This window comes from Mauremys mutica, chromosome 21 (genome assembly GCF_020497125.1).
Source record: "Mauremys mutica isolate MM-2020 ecotype Southern chromosome 21, ASM2049712v1, whole genome shotgun sequence".
In the NCBI taxonomy this organism is placed as follows: Eukaryota; Metazoa; Chordata; order Testudines; family Geoemydidae; genus Mauremys; species Mauremys mutica.
Genome location: NC_059092.1, coordinates 16,059,207 through 16,079,245, shown reverse-complemented (window position 1 = coordinate 16,079,245; position 20,039 = coordinate 16,059,207). Strand labels below are relative to the sequence as shown.

General features: G+C 48.5%; 1 protein-coding gene across 2 annotated transcripts in view; it reads left to right on the top strand.

Moving 5' to 3' along the window:
• The window catches only part of ACTL8 (actin like 8), a 104,372-nt gene that overhangs the window by 61,674 nt on the left and 22,659 nt on the right, over positions 1 to 20,039 (top strand). Inside the window, exon 1 of one of the 2 annotated variants that reach the window (XM_044996124.1) lies at positions 7,566 to 7,592. The exons of the other annotated variant lie outside the window; for it this stretch is intronic. The gene's annotated coding sequence lies outside the window, so the exon portion shown is untranslated. Of the gene's footprint in view, positions 1 to 7,565; positions 7,593 to 20,039 lie in introns of those variants that run through there. 2 annotated transcript variants of the gene reach the window in all.

Here is a 20,039-nt window from a genome sequence, read left to right as displayed (position 1 = left end):
CTTGAACCTGGGTTTTCTATGTCCTAGACTAGGGCCTTAATCATTGAGAAATCCTTCATTTCAAGCATAGTCATTGACTTCAAGTCCAGTTCTATGAATGGGGTCAGGTGCGCCAAAGGAGGAGGTGAAATTCCATCCAGATCCGGCCATTGTCTGCATTCCCATTTGGCCAGGGTCTCTGAGCTTTGGCCTCACAGCTCCTATCCTATCCTGCAAGGTGGGTGCACAACTGGTTGAAAGACCATATTCAAGAAGCAGTTATCAATGGTTTGCTGTCAAACTGGAAGGGCGTAACTAGTGGGGTCAGTCCTGGGTTCAGGCCTGTTCAATATTTCCTTAATGACTTGGATAATGGAGTACACTTATAAAATTTGCAGAAGGCATCAAGCTGGGCGGGGCTCCAAATTGTTGAGGTGAGCTGAATTCTAATCCAGCTCACCTCAACAATTTGGAGAATTGGTTTGAAATCAACAAGATGAAATTCAACAAAGACAAATGCAAACTACGTCACGGAGTCAGGAAAAAAATCAGACGCACAACTACACAATGGGGACCAGCTGGCTAGGCAGTAGTACTGCTCCAAAGGGCTTATAGCGGATCACAGCGTGAATATGAGTCAATAATGTGATGCAGTTGCAAAAAAGGCTAATATTCTGGGGTGTATTAACTGGGGTGTTGTATGTAAGACACAGGAGCTAATTGTCCCAGTGTCTCGGCACTGGTGAGGCCCCAGCAGGAGTTCTGTGTCCAATTCTGGGCACTGTACTTTCGAGAAGATCTGGGCAAATTGGAAAGGGTCCAGAGGAGAGCACCAAAAATCACAAGAGGGTTAGAAAACCTGACCCATGAAAAAGGTTAAAAAAACTGGGCATGTTTAGTCTGGGAAACCAAGACAGAGCGGGGATCTGATCAATGAAGAGGACAGTGATCAATTGTTCTTCGTGTCCACTGAAGGTAGGGCTAGAAGTAATGGGCTTAATCTGCGGCCACGGAGATTAGGTTAGATCAGGGCTCGGCAACCTTTCAGAAGTGCTGTGCCGAGTCTTCATTTATTCACTCTAATTTAAGGTTTCGCATGCCAGTAATACATTTTAACCTTTTTAGAAGGTCTCTTCATATAAGTCTATAATATATAACTAAACTATTGTTGTATGTAAAGTAAATAAGGATTTTAAAATGTTTAAGAAGCTTCATTTCAAATTAAATTAAAATGCAGAGCCCCCCCAGACCGGCCAGGACCTGGGCAGTGTGAGTGCCACTGAAAATCAGCTCGTGTGCTGCCTTCGGCACACGTGCCATAGGTTGCCTATCCCTGGGTTAGATACTAGGAAAACCTTTCAAGCTCTAAGGGTAGCTAAACTCTGGAACAGGCTTTGAAGGGAGGTTGTGGAATCTCCGTCACTGGAGGTTTTTAAGACCATGTTGGACAAACACCTGTCAGGGATGGTCTGGGTTTTCTTGGTCCTGCCTCAGCGCAGGGGGCTTGGACGTGATGGCCTCTCAAGGTCCTTTCCAGCCCTGTGTTTCTATGAGTCTGTAGGAGAAGGCACTGTGAATCTGACAGCTGCTGGGGTGAGATCGATGGGGAACCGTTGCTCTGTGCCTAGCACACCACAGTCAAGAAATGGCCAGATAGGACCATGGGTTGAGATTTCCCAAGTGGCCTAGAAGACAGGAATGCCTGATTCGCATTCCAGCGAGCATGTGATGCGATGCTTTGGTGCAGTGGGGGCGATCAGCACCTCGCAGCCCAGGCAGGTGTTCTGTTCCTGGGGGCAGGCCCGTGAGCCAGTGGGGAGGAGGATGGTGGCCAATGGCAGGACCAGGCTGAAGGGAGGGCAAATGCGCCTACGCTGGTGTGCAGGCAATGGCCACCTACTGCCTGAACAGATGCGAATAAAGGAGGAGAGACTGTGGATGAGAGACAAAGGCAGGAGAGGAAAAGAGAGAGGGAAGGGAGAAAGGAAGAATAGAGAAAGAGAGAGGAAAAAAGGAACGGTACCTAAAGCAGTATAATGAGCTGTCCATCTCTGCATCTGCCCTCCGTGCCCTTCCCCAGCACCAATCTTATGGGCCGAGAAACCAGGCCGTTCTTTCTCTCTCTGCTCGAGCAGGGCACAAACCATCCATCCAGGTGAGCCCAGCAGGAGAGGCCTCCGCCATGGCACCAGATTGCTTCCAGAATATGAATACGCTCCTGGAGCTGGCACGTTGGAATAAAGACCCCAGATCTGCCATCACGAGGCTACCTGCTCCGGCGCGGTGCTTTGAGAGAGGCTGGAAACGTAACCCTTATGTGCAAAACCCAAGGGCCCAACCCAGTGCATGGCCTGGCCCCTAAAATCCCATGGGATATTCAGGGAAGTAGGCCCCACTTTACTGAAAATGTAGCAGCTACGTGATGTCATGGCAATAAAGGATCTGTGCCAAGAGTCAGCCGTGCTGCTGTCAACATTTGTGCACAGCAATAACTAAACATCCCACTGTGCACAGAGGGGAGCTGGGGAGGGAAGATCCCTAGAGAAGAGAGCTGCCACTACGGAAGGGGACCTCCTCACCAAGCTTGGCTGGTGAGACTGGAAACTCTTAGGAACTTCCCTACACGCCAGGAACTGGAATTGAGGCTTGGTTGTACTGCTGGGGATTTAGGTCGAGATTGCCAAAGCTTCCCTAGAGGAGTTAGACCCAGCAATCTAAATGCCTGAGGCAGCGTAAAGTCCTCCTTGTGGAGGCTATGGGACCACTCCCCTACTTGGACAAGTGTCTAACTAGTTTGCTATATAAGTGCCTCATTTCTCCAGGCCTAGCTGGTGGGGTTTGGAGAGGAGTCAGGCAGGCAGTGCCTGATCCCCTTCTTGGAAGGCAGAATAATGCCCCCATATAGCCTATATCTTTGGCCAGTCAACAGACCTCAAGATCAGAGATGGGCAACATTTTTCAGCCCAAGTTTTTATTTTGGTGAAAAATGCAGCTTTGGTGACATGAAAACATGCCGCGAATGTGTGTCCATTTCCCTCGGCTGTTCCCATCAAAACAAAACCCCAACCACCCAGAAATTCCCCAAAGGTCAAAACACTTTGATTCGTGGGTTTGAAAAAAAATCTGTGATTTGCTCAGCTCTGCTCAAGATGCCATCTTACCTCTAGCGTGGAGCGGCAGCCAGAGCTCTTCTAAGACCATTGCTAATGGCCGAGCACCCCGGCATTGTCTGGGGAGAGAGACACCTGAGAGGAACCTAAGATACCACAACATGCCATTTCAATAGGGCCTATGAGATATCCCCATGGCAATCTGCAGGAAACGTGCACCCTGTGTTAACCCAACCAAGCACTGCAGTGCCATTAAACAGAGAGCAGAGCTGTCTCCGAGGCTCGCCGTAGGGATTACGGAATGAACACCTGAGCAGCAGCTCTTCAGCCAGCTGCACATCATAATTTGAATGGTTGCTGTTGCTGGGGAAGGAAATGAAAAAGAAGCGACTTTATGGAGCCGCCTCCCAAATCCACAAATCTTCAAGGTGGCCTTGGCACTAAATGCCACGTTCCCGGCTCTCCCACAGCCATCACCTCTGCCGGAACATTTCTGCCCTGAGCTGCCGTACGCAGCTCCACAGTAAGTCAAACGGCAATGATTAGGCAAATAAAATTTCCATCTGTTGCGGAATTGACGAGAGTTATTACTAGCAATAAAACTGGGGCGAGGCGAATGATGTATCTGAGGGGGTAAGTGCCTCCAATTATGAGCAAAAGTGACTTTTAAGTAAGGTTACAGACTTCCTTATGAGCTCGGGCGAATCCACGTCCCTCCACCTGCGCCCCAGGCCTTAGCTTGTGCCAGCGCGGGGAGCATTCGCGGAAGGAAGCACTTGCGTTTCATCACTTCCTCTAGTGGCTTTGAGTGCTTGGCAAAGTGCTGCTCCTTTCTGCCGTGGATGGGGCATTGGGCAGTCTAGCTATTACTCAGGCCTGGCCTGAGTGCAGGGGGCTGGAGCAGATGAACTGTTGAGCGCTCTTCCAGTCCTAGGGCAAATCTATACTTTTCATGTCCGCATTAGGCCCTTCTGTTGGTGGAGGTGGAGTTGTTCGGTCGGTGGAGTGGGCGACTTACGTCGGCGGGAGCAACGTTGTAGTGTGGGCACTTATAACGTTAGGGTGACGTAAGCTGCCTTACGTTGACCTAACTCTGAAATGTGGACCAGGCCTTATGCTGCTATGATCCTATGATAGGGACTCCAGCGAAAGTGAGTTCTAAGCCAGGCACTACCACCCCCTGCTCTGTGTAACCAGCCAATCACTTCACTTCTGTTTCCCCTGTCTCTGTGTCTAAACAGATTGCAAACTCTTGAGGGTAGGGACTGTCTTTTGCTATGTACACACGTGCAGCCCCGAGCACAATGGAGCCCCGTTCTCAGCTGGAGCCTCAGATGCGGCTGTATCACAAATAATGATCCTTATTAGGGTTTTGAGCTGCATGTTTAAGTTGTGCCAGCAATCACTAGATCGTTTGGATAGGTGCCCTTCTTAGCAGTTGCATACATGCAAATACATGAATAAAAATATAGAAAGATAAACATTTTGCACTGTCGTGTGTGAGAGAAGGATTGAAATCTCTCCCCGTGTTCCTCAGAGGTCAGAAGAGGCGGGGGCTCGGGATCAGAATGAAAGGGATACGCGTGGTGACACGGCTCTCGTGATCCCAAGCTAAAAGTGACTGCCGTGAACTAGGTAGCAGTGTTGATGTTTAACTGATTCGCGCTAGGCTTCACGATTAAAGCATTCTTGAGTCGAGCTGGGGCCATTCACACTGCTCAGTGCTAGTTTTCTAGCCTGTCTGGCTGCAGACTCACTGGGCATCACAGTCATGCAGTTTTCTTTGCAGCATCACTGGAGGTGAAGTTCAGGGCTTAGATTCACCCTCACCCTGCACCTTCTGTGTTTACACCAGTGAATTTACTACAACCAGTCACACTGGGGCAAAGGGGGTGTAGAGCACTACCACATCAGATGAGCAGCCTTTTACACCCACTTCGCACCAGCATAAATGACTAGATAAGGTGCAGCATGGTTGAGGTTCAAGGCTTTTAATTTTGGCCTTTGGACACTTAAAAATTAGGTTAACACAGCTACAGTATGTTGGGGTGTGAAAAAAACCACACCCCGAGCTATGCTGACCTAATTCCTGGTGGATGCACAGCTGTGTTGATGGAAGATTACGTCCACTGATGTAGCTACGATTGTTTGGGAAGGCGGAGTTCCAAGGTTCTGGCATTAAATATATAAAATAGTGTTTTTAATTTATAAGGGGGGGGGGTCTCAATCAGAGGCTTGCTATGTGAAAGGGGTCACCAGTACAAAAGTTTGAGAACCACTGGTCTAACAGAGCCTTTTGCTGTTGCCTAGGCCAACGTCCTTTGTTCCTGTGAGGCTGGGCTGGGATTGTCCCATCCATGCCCTGATGAGGTGTGAACTGCCTCTCTGCTCTTGGAGAGTTTTTGCCTGGGCTTGTTTTAAGCCATGAGGACACATTTTCAGCCTCATAACTATATACATGAAATGATAACCTTACTATAATATCACTATAACAACCATACTCAGTGCATCATGAGTCTTCTGAAGACACCCCGACATGACAAACTTTGCAGTGGATACCACTCAGTCATTTTATAAAGATGAAGACGGGGGTGTAGGGTGTTCCCCCGAGGTACAGAGCGTCACGGTGCGGTAGGAACACCACGCTCCACCACTAGAGGGCAGAAGCAATTGTCGCTCACCAGTAGCCCCACTAGTTGAGTTTTGAACTATAACTGCAGTTATAGATATAATGATCTGTTCATTCCCCTTACGCCTCCCTTGAGCCTGCAGAGGGTTATTTCATACACTGTCTTCTTCAGTGCCTTGTCCATCTTGAGTAATGGGGTTCCCACCACCTTCTTTGAGAGACTATCCTCCATCGAATTTCATTACTAGTGATTCCCATAAGTAGCGATAACTCCCGTGAATTCCTCTCTGCTACCAGCTGGCAGAGAGAAGGTCCTGGAGCAGAGCCACCTCGCTATGCTCAAGTCAGCGAAGATGGAAGTGATGCTGCTGGATTTTTAATAACTGGCAACGACAGTATCCTCACGCTAAGTTGAGGGTATCTGCGAGTCCATTGTCAAAGCAGCTCATTAGTTCAGGGGCCTGCTGGACTTTGTGCTGCTCCTCCATGCCCAGAGAGGGCAGGACTAGCTCAGTGGTTTGAGCATTGACCTGCTAAACCCAGGGTTGTGAGTTCAATCCTTGAGGGGGCCACTTAGGGATCTGGGGCAAAAATTGGTCCTGCTGGTGAAGGCAGGGGGCTGGACTCCATGACCTTTTAAGGTCCATTCTAGGAGATTGGTATATCTCTGATTATTATTAGAATCTTTGGTTGGCCCAGAGATTGGGCCCTTTGCTATTAGATGAGGATTTCATCATGTGGACCTTTGTTTCTGCTATCGTAGGCTACGGCAGCACCCTCTAGCCGGGGCTAACTGCACAGGGTTTCTGCTAGTGTGCAGTGCAGCTGAGCCAGTTCTGAGCAACGGTGGTGGTGGGAAATTTTCAGTCCAGGGTAGCACCTTACAGTTAAATAGGATGTGATTTTTCTAGCCTGCACATGTATCTAGAGGTGTATTGACTTTGTGGCTCATTGAATTAAGTGCTTGTTTCTTTTTTCTAATCCATACAAATATTCCCCACCCCCACCTCCATCTTTTCTTGCTTTTATGTCTGGGGCCCTGGCATCCACTTTGTCTTCCTAAAGCCCATGTTCCTGAGTTCTAACATTGGTCTGGCCTCCAATCTGCTGAAAAGCCTCCTGTGCCCTCAGGGGAATGCATAATAAGGGAGAGCGATCCTCTCTCTCTGCCTTTCAGGTGGGCGGCAGGGGAAGCAGAACTGCTCCAGTTAGCTGCATGCCCTAGGAAGGAGCTGCCTCCCGCTGTTTGGCTGACATTGCTGCTTTCGGGCTGGGGACAGTCCTACTTGGCAAGCCCTGCGTCGGATCTCTCCCCAGCGGGAACAACACGTGATGGAGGCGGCGGTCTCACTTTGTATCCTCTGCCACTCATTCCCCAGCTGAATGACTGTCTAGCATCCAGACCAGTCTCCCCAGCCTGGGCCGATGAAAACGTGGGTTCACGGCTATTATTTGTATAACAGTTACACTCGGAGGTCCTGCTGCGCTAGGTGCTGCACACATGCACAATAAAACACAGTCCCTGCCCTGAGGAGCTCACAATCTAAACACACAAAGAGTGGGAGGGGAAACAGAGGCACCGGGCGACTCACCCAAGGTCGCACAGCCGGGCCCGGAATGGAAACCAAGCTTCCCGAGGGCCGGCTCTAGTCACTAGGCCACACTGCTGCTCCACAACGTTCAGCAGAGTCTCTGCCTTCGAAGTAGACACAACGGGGACGGAAGGCGATGGAGACGGTGGTGGTAGCCAAATGGAACGGGGGACACTGGCACTTTAAGAGAGAGGTGGGGCCCTCTTAGGCTGACTGCATAAAAGCAGGCCCCTGGGCTGAGGAGGGGTTATCCTTCCCTTCCCTGTGGGGGCAGCTGAGCAGGTAAGGAGTGGCTTTTAGTATCTTCCTTTGGTTGCTGAGGGCCTGGGGAAAGGCTGTTCACTGAGCAGTGGTTGTAAGATTCCTGGCAGGTTATTTATTAGCCTGTTTGTTTCAGTGGCATCTGATCTACCTTCTTAATGGCAGATGTATGAGTTTCACCTTTAAATGAGACTATGCAGGTGGGACTATTAGTTACCAAGACTGATCCAGCCCTGTCTCCTGGCCTAAGCATTGCTAGGCAATGGTTTTTTCTCCTTTCTCAGCTTGGAATCTTTGCCTGGCTGGTGCTCAGTGTGTAAGGCTCAGCCTGAGGACCGGCTTGGCCAGGGGTGTTGTGTGATGCTATGTGAGCTGCTCCCTGATTAGATTCTGGAACTCCATCAGGAGCAATGGTCTCAAGTTGCAGTGGGGGAGGTTTAGGTTGGATATTAGGAAAAACTGTTTCACTAGGAGGGTGGTGAAGCATGGGAATGGGTTCCCTAGGGAGGTGGTGGAATCTCCTTCCTTAGAGGTTTTTAAGGTCAGGCTTGACAAAGCCCTGGCTGGGATGATTTAGTTGGGTTTGGTCCTGCATTGAGCAGGGGGTTGGACTAGATACCTCCTGAGGTCCCTTCCAACCCTGAAATTCTATGATCAGCATGTGTCTAATATGCCCTTTTAGCTTCCTCCTCCAGGGAATTGCAGCCTACCCAGAGGATGGCTTGGGTTGCCTGTTTGGTGACTAGTGGCCTGTGCAAAGCAGATTGGGGCCCATTATGGCACAGAAGCATAACTAAGTGCTCTGGTTAGAGCAGCGTAGTTCTTGACTGCACTGTAGTTTAGCTGTTCAATAACCATCCTCTCTCTAAAGAGGACTGAGGGCTACATTCCACTGCATCCAGCTGCTGCTGCAGCCTTAGGAGGGCAAAGGAAATCTTAAACCTGCCTGGGAAAGGCACTTCAGCACTTGTTTTCCTTCCTAATGATTCAAGGAGCTCGTGTCCTTCACCTGCTCCAATTGCTTATTTAACTTGATTGAGCTGCAGAAGGGCAGACGTCCAAAACAAGGCAGAGATTCATTTGAATCGCTTAATGAGGGGCTGGCTGGCTAACCCCTTGCGTGCTGCAGCTTTTGCCGAGTTAGTGCTGCCCTTAAAATGCCACGATACACTGAAAAGCAGCTACCTTAAAAAAACAAAAAACCCCAAACCAACCCATAAACATTGTTTCTAAATGAGCTGATTGAGAGTTCGTTGATTGCTTTAATGAGGGAGTTCTAACTCTTTCTCCACTGACAAAGTTCTAACTGCAGGATCAAACTGAGCCCTGACTCTGCCTGTTAAGACAATGGGTTTGCAGGTGTTGAACTGGTCATAATTTGACCTGCACTCCATAGGGGTGGCATGTGAAACAGTCAGAAGGCATCTGGCCTGGGGGGACCTGCAGCACCAGCTAGGAAATCTCCCTACTTGTGTCACTGTTAGCACAGCTGTGACAAAAGCTTGTAACCCTGTGATCTCTTTTCTGGGAGTGGTGCTGCATTTCAGAGTCTGCATTTGGCTTGCTGCCTCCTGCACCAAATGTGCCAGGAATTGCAGCCTAGTCCCTTTCAGACAGTACAGGTCAGAGTGGCCCATTCAGGTACCCTTCAATCAACCGAAAGACTGGCTGTAACCGGAGCCAGTCAACAGTTCCGTCCCCTCCCCCCAGTCAATGTCATTTTGTCAGTGTTTTTGGTGGGAACACTCGTGGTGGTGGTTAACTTTAGTGGTGAGGGACACTTCAGTAGATCCTGGTTTTGTTCTGTTTGTTTTAATGGACTTGTCTGCTTAGTTGTAACATCTAACTTGAACACTTCGGAGTGGGCAGAATCTCTTCTGCACCCCCACTGGAGCGTCAGAGGGTTGGTACTCACAGAAAACAGTAACCTGTCAATCCCTGGTCGTGTGGCCAGCTGGCAGTGACTGTCCAAGAGCAAAGCTACCGATATGCTGGTGAACCGTAGTTGTGGCTTTTTTAGGGTGGGGAGGGAGAGGAACTAGGGGTGGGGTTTACATGGGAAGAGGCCATGTCACTTCTGGGGGTGCCTGACCTTGGGATGGGCAGGTTGGTGTTTCTACAGATGTACATGAATGCAGACTGATGCTTTTGACTAGTGACCAAGTCTTGACTTATGTGGCTGAAACAAGACAGGCTGTTTCCCTTCTCACTCCAAATGCAAGGAGTTGAGACCAATGGTCAAGAATCTCCAAAGGCATGGTCAGGGCCAGCTCCAGGCACCAGCCCAGCAAGCAGCTGCTTGGGGCCGCCAACAGTGAGGGGCTGCACATCTGGGTCTTCGGCGGTGGGTCCCTCACTTCATCTTGGAGCAAAGAACCAACTGCCAAATTGCTGTCAAAGACTGATGCGGCGGTGGTAGAGCTGCAGATCACAATTGCAGCTTTTTTCTTTTTGCTGCTCGCGGTGGCAAAAACCCTGGAGCAGTACTTGCGTCAGGGAATTACTACCTTTAACCATTCCTCAGGCCTTATCCAGACCAGGATTGAATGGTGTCTCAGTCCTAGACAGGACTGAGTGTTCGTGACCATCGTCCATACTTGTGAAACTACCCAAGCTCAATAGGGAAATGGTGGCTTTCACTGAACTATCTTACTGTATGCCTTGTCTTCACCACTGTTTTGAAGAGGTAGACATGTCAATTATAATGTGCAAGACAGGGGTCAGCAACCTTGCAGAAGTGGTGTGCTGAGTCTTCATTTATTCACTCTAATTTAAGGTTTCATGTGCCAGTAATACATGTTTTAGAAGGTCTCTTTCTAGAAGCCTATAATGTATAACTAAACTATTGTATGTAAAGTAAATAAGGTTCTTAAAATGTTTAAGAAGCTTCATTTAAAATGAAGAGTCCCCCAGACTGGTAGCCAGGACCCAGGCAATGTGAGTGCCACTGAAAATCAGCTCACGTGCTGCCTTTGGCACACGTGCCATAGGTTGCCTACCCCTGTATTAAGATCACCGGAGCACTGGAATGGGTTACCTAGGGAGGTGGTGGAATCTCCTTCCTTAGCAGTTTTTACAGTCAGGCTTGACAAAGCCCCGGCTGGGATGATTTAGTTGGGAATTGGTCCTGCTTTGAGCAGGGGGTTGGACTAGATACCTCCTGAGGTCCCTTCCAACCCTGAGATTCTATGATCACACCTTAAACCCTACCCTAGACAATGCTATAGTGGACTGATGTCCCACTACTGGGTGCTGCATCTGCCTGTTAAATGAGCAATTCTTGCCAACCATTCCTAGAAGTGAACTTTGCCTCTAATACTAGAGGGTTAAAACAAGTGTTCAGTTTACCTGCTCCTCCATCTAACAAGCTGGCTTGCAGCAGGGCTCTCCAAACAGAGCAGGTGTCCCTTGCCAGGATAACATGAGTCTTAACAGAAGGTGTCCTGTGCCTTCCCGAGCACACCACTTGGTGGGGGGGGAAATGGATCTTCAGACGATGGTATGGTTAGTAGTGAGTCTGGTAGCCTACTTTAAGTCTACTTCCAGAAGACTGGCCGAAATCAATCCTTCAAGGGCTTTCTCGAGTCACCTTTGGACTCCAAAGTACAGGCTCCGCATGTTGCCTGAATATCCAGTTCTGTTCTGGCTGCTTTATCCACTGCAGCAATGTCAGTCGCCAAGATTCTGGATTAGGAAGGATCTAGCTGGCAACTCTGTAGAATGGGACACGGCTTGCTCTTCTAGAGCATTCCTTGAAAGGGCAAGAATCTCAGCAGTGATCCCTAACCCGACATGCGTTGGAATGTAGTGAATACTTCTGAATCTGGCAGCATATAAATAAACTCAGGCATACGGGGGAGGATCTGCATCTCTCAGGCTTTAGGCAGCTCCCTTGATGGAGTCGGGGAGGGGACCTGGAATAGCAAGGTGCATGACAGGAAGAAGCAGCTTTCTATGCTCCTCTGGAGTTGAATGAGACTAAATCCTTGCTCCTGCTGAGTGCTGGAAATCCAGACTGGAGATGGGGGAGGGAAGGTGTGGCTCAGCAGACCACATGTGACTGGAGATCTATCTGGGCCTCCTGAGAACTTGGTCTGTAGGGGAAAGTACCTTCATGAGATGCCCATTGTTCAGTTGCACCTTCCAGGAGGGTGCGGCAAGAGAGCAGACCTGTGGTGCTCTAATGGGATGCTGTCTGTCTGTGGGGCAGTCATGTCAGGAGCTGAGGCTAGGTATGTCAGTACAGTGCTATTGTTATGGGTGTATGATTGTATGTAAAACAGCATAGTCAGTGTGCTCCCAATGCACTGGTGCTATTGCTGAGCTGCCTATCAGTGGCAGTTGGGCTTGACTGACCAGCGTGGTGCTGAGCTTTCCTCCTGAAGTTCTTATTTGTCTCAACCTCTGTGCTGAGCTCCTCTTCTAGGTTATTGCGAAGAGCAGCACCAGGTTCCATTGGCCCTAAGCCCTGTTACCTGTCCCCATGAACAGCTTAGCCTGCATTCTGGTCACTTTAAGACACTGCTAATCTTTAAACCATCTCTTTATTCCATGCTCCCTCAAGTTTTGCTGCCTTTCACACCACTTAATCGTCTGCAGCTGTGAGTGTTCATTTTTAGACTCTCTCCTTATTTTGGGGGATGCCTGGAAGGACCCAGCACCATGCTTTTATCCAAGCTGACTTCCTAAGCAGATGGAGGTCTTGTGACAAAGTGCCAATGTATTTCCTATCCAAGGAAACGAGTTGTAGTTGAATCTCAAAAGGTTTGTGCGTTCCTTGGTAGGGGAAAAGTGTGTGTGTGTGGGGATATGGCTTGTTGGCATAATGAAAACAAATCCTTAATTTCAGGTAAACCACTCTTAAAATGTCCATTAAACACTTTTTTTCCTTTTGGACCAGACTAAAGGGACTCTTGAAACGGCTTCAGACACAAATCAATGTCAACAGAAAACATTACCAAACTTCTAGGCTTCTAACAAAACTGGCCAAAGCCAATACAAACTCTCAAACAGTCCATGCTGCTGAATCTGTTTTTTGGCTCTTTTGCTTGAGAAATAATGGAGGGGGAGATTTCACCCAGCTCTACATTGGAGATGCCAAGAACCTTCTGTTCTTGGCATCTGCCAGTCCTAAATCTACTCCAGGAAGGTAGCAGTTGTCCTTGCTGAGACAGGGGAATCTTGTAGTTGGAGATGCTGGCTTGGGGCTGGGAAGGTCTGGTTTCAGCTGCCATAGACTCCTGTGTAACAGCACAAGTCTCCTCATTCTCTGTGCCTCTGTCCCCTGTCTGTAAAATGGGACTATTTCCTCTTGTCTTCTCCTCTTGGGGCTTTATGTTCTCAGGCTGGGAATAGCACACTGGGAACCTGCTCTCAATGCTGGAGATGTTATTGTGACTCAAGTACAATAGACCCTCCGTTACGAACACCTTTGGTAATGAAGGTCATCTATAATCTTGAACAAAACATTAGGGTGGCTCTTTCAAAAATTTGCAACCGAACATTGGCTTAAAGCTTTGAAACCTTACTATACAGAAGGAAAATGCTGCTTTCACTTTATTTTAGTAGTTCACGTTTAACACAGCATTCTCTGCTTTTTTTGTCTCTGCTGCTGCCTGATTTTTTTTTTGAGTTTTGGCTCCAAATGAGGGGTGTGGTTGACAGTCAGTGCATAACCCTGGTGGTCATAACTCTTAGGGTTTTACTGTAACTACACCTCTACCTGATATAACGCAGTCCTCAGGAGCCAAAAAAACTCACCGCCTTATAGGTGAGACCATGTTATATTGGGTACAGGCCAGTCCAGTGTACTGGCAAGAGCCAGTACACCATGCAGGACTGGACTGGCTTCCCTGGCAGTGACTTAAAGGGCCCAGTGTTCCAGCCACTGCAGGGAGCCCAGAGTACTTTAAATTACTGCCGGAGCTCCAGCAGCAGGGCTTGGGTGGTGCTTTAAAGGGCCTGGGGCTCCCTGCTGTTTTTACTGTATTATATCCAAATTTGTGTTGTGTTGGGCCACATGTCGGGATAGAGGGTGTAGTTAAACACCATTCAGCCAGCAGTTGAATGGAGAAAGTATTTCCAGATACAAGTAACTAGCATGGGTGTGGTAAAGCCTTGGACTTGCTCATTCCCCTAAACTTGCAGAAGTTCTCGTGACACATGGTGATTGCGAAGTACATTAAGACAGGCCTTGGCTTCTACTGCTTCCAGTGCCTGCACTCCCTGGGCCTTGCTGGGCTATTTACAGCCAGCGGTTGGTCACTTCACTAGGAGTCAAACGCTCATTTGGCAGTGAGCACAATGTAATGCAGGCCTCCTAGGCACTCATGTGTAAATGAGATGCCCCTGTCTACAAGGGGGGAAGGCTAGGAGGGCAGGCAGGGCTGTTCTCCGCTGTGCCAAAGCTGCTGCAATTGGCAGCACACTATGACTCGGCGATCTGCCCACCTCCTTGGGTTAAGTCTAGCAGTGCTGTCGCAAGTGACTGCTGCAGTGAGGCATAACAATGAGACTGTCTCTTTGACTCTAAAAAGTTTCTTAAAATATACACCCACCTGGCTTCCATCAGCTGTCAGCTCTTAGCACTGCTGGAGAAGCCTCTCCTCTTAAAGCTATTTGTTTAAAATGTCTTTAGTAGGCAAATGGCTCTTAATCTTTCCATTACCACTCTGGTGACATTTCCAGTGCCTGCCCTGAGCAATTTCCCCCATTTTCTAGACAATTGCGGGTTTCCCACATGTGTGGAGAGGCTGAATTTTGATCAGTATATTTCAAATGTTCAGGACTTCCTTGAAACTGTCTTGTGGCCTCCTGTGACTTCAGCTTCTTTTGAAACTTTTGCTGCAACAAATCACATTTGGATGGCCCAGTGTGTAGATTTCTCTAATCACGAAGCTTCTCTGAACAGGAAACTCTTCCACTCTGCCCCAGGCGTGGAAGTTGGATGCTCTACAGAGTGACCAGATGTCCTGATTTTATAGGGACAGTCCCAATTTTGGGTCTTTTTTTCTTTATATAGGCTCCTATTACCTTCCCCCCCACACCCATTCCCAACTTTTCACATTTGCTGTCTGGTCACCCTAATGCTCTGGAAGAAATGGAAACCAACATGATGGCTTCAGGAACCTATAGGTATCCTAGCCCAGGGGTGGACACTTTTGGGGGGGGGCTGAGGGTCTCATTGGGGTTGCAAATGCCTATGGAGGGCCAGATAGGGAAGGCTGTGCCTCTCCAAACAGCCTGGACCCTGCCCCATCCAACCCTCCCACTCTCTATCCCCTGACAGTTCTAACCCCTACCACACCCCCATCCCTTGATAGGACCCCACACCTATCCCCCCTTGTTCTCCATCCCCTGACCCCAATCCACTCTCCTGAGTGCCCCGCAGAACCTCCACCCCATCCAACCACTCCCTGTCCCCTGACTGACCCCCGGGACCTCCTGCCCCTTAGCCAATGGCCTGGCCCCTTACTGTGCCACTCAGAGCAGCATGTCTGGCAGCTGCACCCCCCAGCCAGAACCAGACACTCTGCTCTGCAGGAATGTGCAGCCCTGCGCCCAGAGTGCTGCCTGTGCAGCAGAATAGCTGCAGGGGGGGAATAGTGGGGGAAGGGCTAGCCTCCCAGCCAGGAGCTCAAGGGCTGGGCAGTATGGGCCCGCAGGCTGTAGTTTGCCCACCTCTGTCCTAGCCTAATGTCCTCACTAATGGTAGCCTGCAAAGGACTTCAGAAGTAAGGTGGCTAGAGAGCAAGTGTAAAATCAGGATGGGGTTGGGCTATTTGTATAAGACAAAGCCTTGACTATTGTGACTGGTGACCTGATGTTATAGGGACAATCTAGCTTTTCCATATAGGAAGAGGGTTTGGAAGGGCTTTCTTGCTTAGTCTACTTTAGAAACCTCAAAGCCAGCTGTAGGCATGAAGGACTTGTTACAGGGTCTTGCACAACATGGATTGCAAACTCCCCTTAATCAAAGGACTGAGTGTTGAATCTCTAACAGAGACATCCATCCTCTAAGACATTACCAGCAATAAACACCTTAAGTTCCTGCTCATATCAAAAGTGATCATTGAACAGTTGATTGCTATGACACCATCTCACTCTCATCTTTTAATGAGATGGGACCTGACCTCCTTCTAATATGGAAAAACAAGCTTTCCCTGTTTTTTCCCATCAGGATGCATGGAATATTTCAGGCTCTTCTGACAAAAGAAGCCAAAGGCACAAAGACATCTCTTCCCCTTCCTTGCACAGGTCACTTTCAACATGAACTTGCGACCTGTAAGACACATGATCCTAGTATCAAAGCTTTGTCTACCTGGCATGTGGCTCAAATTGGAGCACTGCGTGCTAGGACCTGCAGGTGACCCTACAAGGGGTTCTAGCATGCAACTCCAAGCTTGTTCTAGTCCTGACTTTGGGAAGAAACTCCCTGGCTACCTCTTCCTAGCAATGAAAAGGCAATGCTGGACATGGCTATATTGTAAAGGATTTGGTGTTTGTACAGTGATCTAAAGCTATAAAGAACCAAAGTTTAACCACTCTTAGTGTAGCTAGAACCAACACACCCTCTGCGGGGGGAGCCTTGAGTTCAGGGGTTTGCCTAGAACAAAATGCTTAAGGCTAAGCATAAATCTTGGATGCTGGTCTCAAGTACTCTTGAGACCATTTAACTCAAGACAAGGGCTCTGGCACCCGAGACTGCCACTAACCCACAACTACAGTAGAACTTAGCAGTGGAGTCTCTAGTGAGGGTGGCTGTTGCAAACTAGCAAGACTATAAAACCAACCAAAAGCAAACTAACTGGTATACTCAAACTACAGCTTAAATTTTGGCAAAACAGGGAGACTACAACTGGTCTGAATTATGGGGTGGAGAGTAGTAAACATCTACTCCTAGCTTGTGTATTTGGCATTTAAACCTAGCCTGTGTTTGGTAGTACCTGACCCAAAGGGGCAACCTTTCTGATGGGAGTTGCAGTACACTGGCCAGCCCCTAGAGGGAGCAATCTTCAAGCAGGGGTGCTAGCACCTCCAGAACGGGACTATATGCATCCCAAGGAATATACAGGACTAAATGGGTGGAGATTCCTAGGTCAGTGTTCTAGCTAAGCATGCCCCATTAGCTTGCTTAAGCTAGTAGGGACTTCCTGCTCTCCAGTGAGGCAAGTTGTATGGATGTATCCTCCCCAATCCTGGATAAAACAGCCAATCCTTTAACTCCAGGGTAGGTCTCTTCCTTTCCTTCCACTCAACTATCAATGAAAAAGGCACTCGGTGCATTTTAAATGTGATTTTAACTGTCAGTTAAAGATCTGGTTTTTATTACACCATAAATTTTGAGATGTCTTACTGTAGATAATAACACCACCACAGCTGTCATTATTTCATTTCTTCTTAATTTGATTAAGTGAGGTGATCAATCTAGAGTTCAGGATGGAATTAATTCATGCTGCTTAGGTACAGGGAGCCAGAGCAGCTGTCTTCCCTCAATGCAACTTGAACAGTATCTTTGAGTTCATTCAAACAGTCGTGGGAACCTGTGCCTCTTGTCCTAGACTCCAACTGCTGGGGCTTGTAGAGGCAAAGGTCTGCCAGAAGGACTGACTTCCTCATGCAGAGGTGGCTCATCAATACCACATTGTCCTTGGAACGGTTGTGGTCAGACAATACTAGGACTTCTTGGGTTGCATTTTTAATTGCTGCCTGGGAGAGAACATCCCAGGGAAGTGTTGTAGCTTATCTATTGAAGCAGAGCTGGTAATGGAAGAACTAACAGGAGTACCACTGGTTGGGAGTACTCTGCATAACACACTTGGCTCCAACAGGCTCATCCCAGAGTCTTTGCAGCTGTTTGTGGCAGCTGCTACTCAGATCTAGCTGCTAGAGGTGCAAACACCATGTCTCTATCACATAGGTACATTCCACATGTTCAGTAGTAGGCTGTGATACCATCCCTTGCAAGGGAGCTACCCAAGGTCCTGAAAGCTCAATAGCACACCATTAAATGTCTCTGCAACAAGACTAACCGAGTTCCTAGGTAAGACTGCTTTTCCTGAATCCGCTAATTGCAGGCAGCTTAAGCTGGATACTTTCCATTTCACAAGGATAGTGGGACAACAGATGGGATCCTAGCCTGGCCTTTAATGGCAGAGGCCCCCTCAGCCAAGGAAGCTGGGAGAATGATAGCAACATCTGTTCTAGTGAATCAACATTAACTGGTTTCAGAGTAGCAGCCATGTTAGTCTGTATCCACAAACAGGAGTCCTTGGGGCACCTTAGACTAACGTTTATTTGAGCATAAGCTTTTGTGGGCTACAGCCCACTTCACTGGATGACAGAACAAGGAGTAATGGTCTCAAGTTGCAGAGGGGGAGGTTTAGGCTGGATATTAGGAAAAACTTTTTCACTAGTAGGGTGGTGAAGAACTGGAATGGGTTCCCTAGGGAGGTGGTGGAATCTCCTTCCTTAGAGGTTTTTAAGGTCAGGCTTGACAAAGCCCTGGCTGGGATGATTTAGTTGGTTTTGGTCCTGCTTTGAGCAGGGGGTTGGACTAGATGACCTCCTGAGGTCCCTTCCAACCCTGAGATTCTATGATCTACAAAATGGGCTGTAGCCCACGAATGCTTATGCTCAAATTTGTTAGACTCTAAGGTGCCACATGTATTCATGTTCTTTTTAAATTAACTGGGACTTTTGGCATATCTAACCACAGCCTGGGCTAATAGGCAGCTTGGCTTGGAGCTTTCGTCTAGTCTGCAGTCACTCCTTACCTTGATCAGACCCACCAGTCTTGTAAACACTGCAGCAGTCAGGCAGACATGCCCGTTCCAGCTCCAGTGGAGACATAATGGTGGGACAACTGGGAAGCTGAACTGGCTGACTTGGGGCTTGGCTGAGCTCAGAGGGCAGCAGTATGTGAAAGCAAGGAGCATTCGCAAGGGCGCCCGTAGCTGTACACAGCATCCTGGGATCTGAACACTCAGACAATATAGTAGTTTCAAACAATTGTGTTAAGGCAACACTTGCCATCACTAACCACAGCTGCCCTGAGTAGGAGCTGCAGGTTTGTGCACTCCATCTGGCAACCTCATTGTGGCCCTGCTAAATGAACACATTGTTTAACTTGTATTACTAATACTTGAAGCATTAAATTGGACTTGGGTGTTCAACATCTCACCCCTTAAGCTGTTCAGCTACTTGTTTGTCAGCATGGACAAGAAAACAAGACCAGTCTGCAGCCAGTCAATTTCATGGTCTGGTTCCCATGCACTAGCACAGGGTTACTGTGCCCTGGCTAAAAACACTGCCTGGTGTGCTAGATGAGACTGATCTCCAGTGTCTCTAAAGCAATTTTCTCCACCCTAGATCTAGGGAGGACTAAATGGGGTTGTCCGATATTCAGAGCGTTCATGTACAAGACCCATTTCCTTGTTTAGTTGTACTGTGCTACTTTAACCCCTGGCGTATTTTCTGTTGTCATGCTGCTGACAAAGGCATGGAATGAATCCCAAGTGTAAGGCTGGAGTAGTTCTGGGTGCTGGCTGCACGAAAACAGCTAACAGCCACTCCAGCTCCTTCCTGTTCTACCCTGGCGGTGCTGTGTGGCCTAATGGATAGAGTACTCAACTAGGACTTATTCCTGGCTCTGCCACTGGCCATCTGGTTGACCTTGGGCAAGTCATGTTATCTTGTGCCACCATTTGCCTATCTGTAAAATGGGATGACAATATTGACTTCACTCCTGAGCTAAGAGCTAGACAAGCCCATTGAGAGTTTTTTGTTGGGGTCCTGATACATCCTGTCTAGGGCCTCACCCATTCCCACGTTGCCAGTTACAGATTTGAGCTGCAGGGGCTGAAAAAACTGTTGGCTGTCATCAGTCCTGAAGCTAGGTAATGTGACCACAAGTCTTAAAATGGGACATCTGCCTGTCCTGTTAAATAGCCTGCCCCTGCAGAAGGGCAGCAGCTGCCATGGACAGGCAGTTGCTGGAAAGTTGCCCCCTTATGCTCCAGGAGGGGCTGAGCCTAGTACTGTGGTAACAATGAAAAACATGCCAGGATGCTGTAGAACAGCCCCCAAACATGTGGGCAGGGGAGGGGGTTTTTCATAACCAGCTGTTCCTGGCAGTCAGTGATGCCAGCAAGTAAACAAAGGGACATGACTGCTGGTTATCCTTGGAAGCAGTCAGGCTACCGAACATAGACTATTAGGGTTGGAAGAGACCTCAGGAGGTATCTAGTCCAATCCCCTGCTCAAAGCAGGACCAATCCCCAACTAAATCATCCCAGCCATGGCTCTGTCAAGCTGGGCCTTAAACCTCTAAGGATGGAGATTCCACCACCTCCCTAGGGAACCCATTCCAGTGCTTTACCACCTGCCTAGGGAAATAGTGTTTCCTAATATCCAACCTAAACCTCCCCGCATTGCAACTTGAGACCATTGCTCCTTGTTCTGTCATCT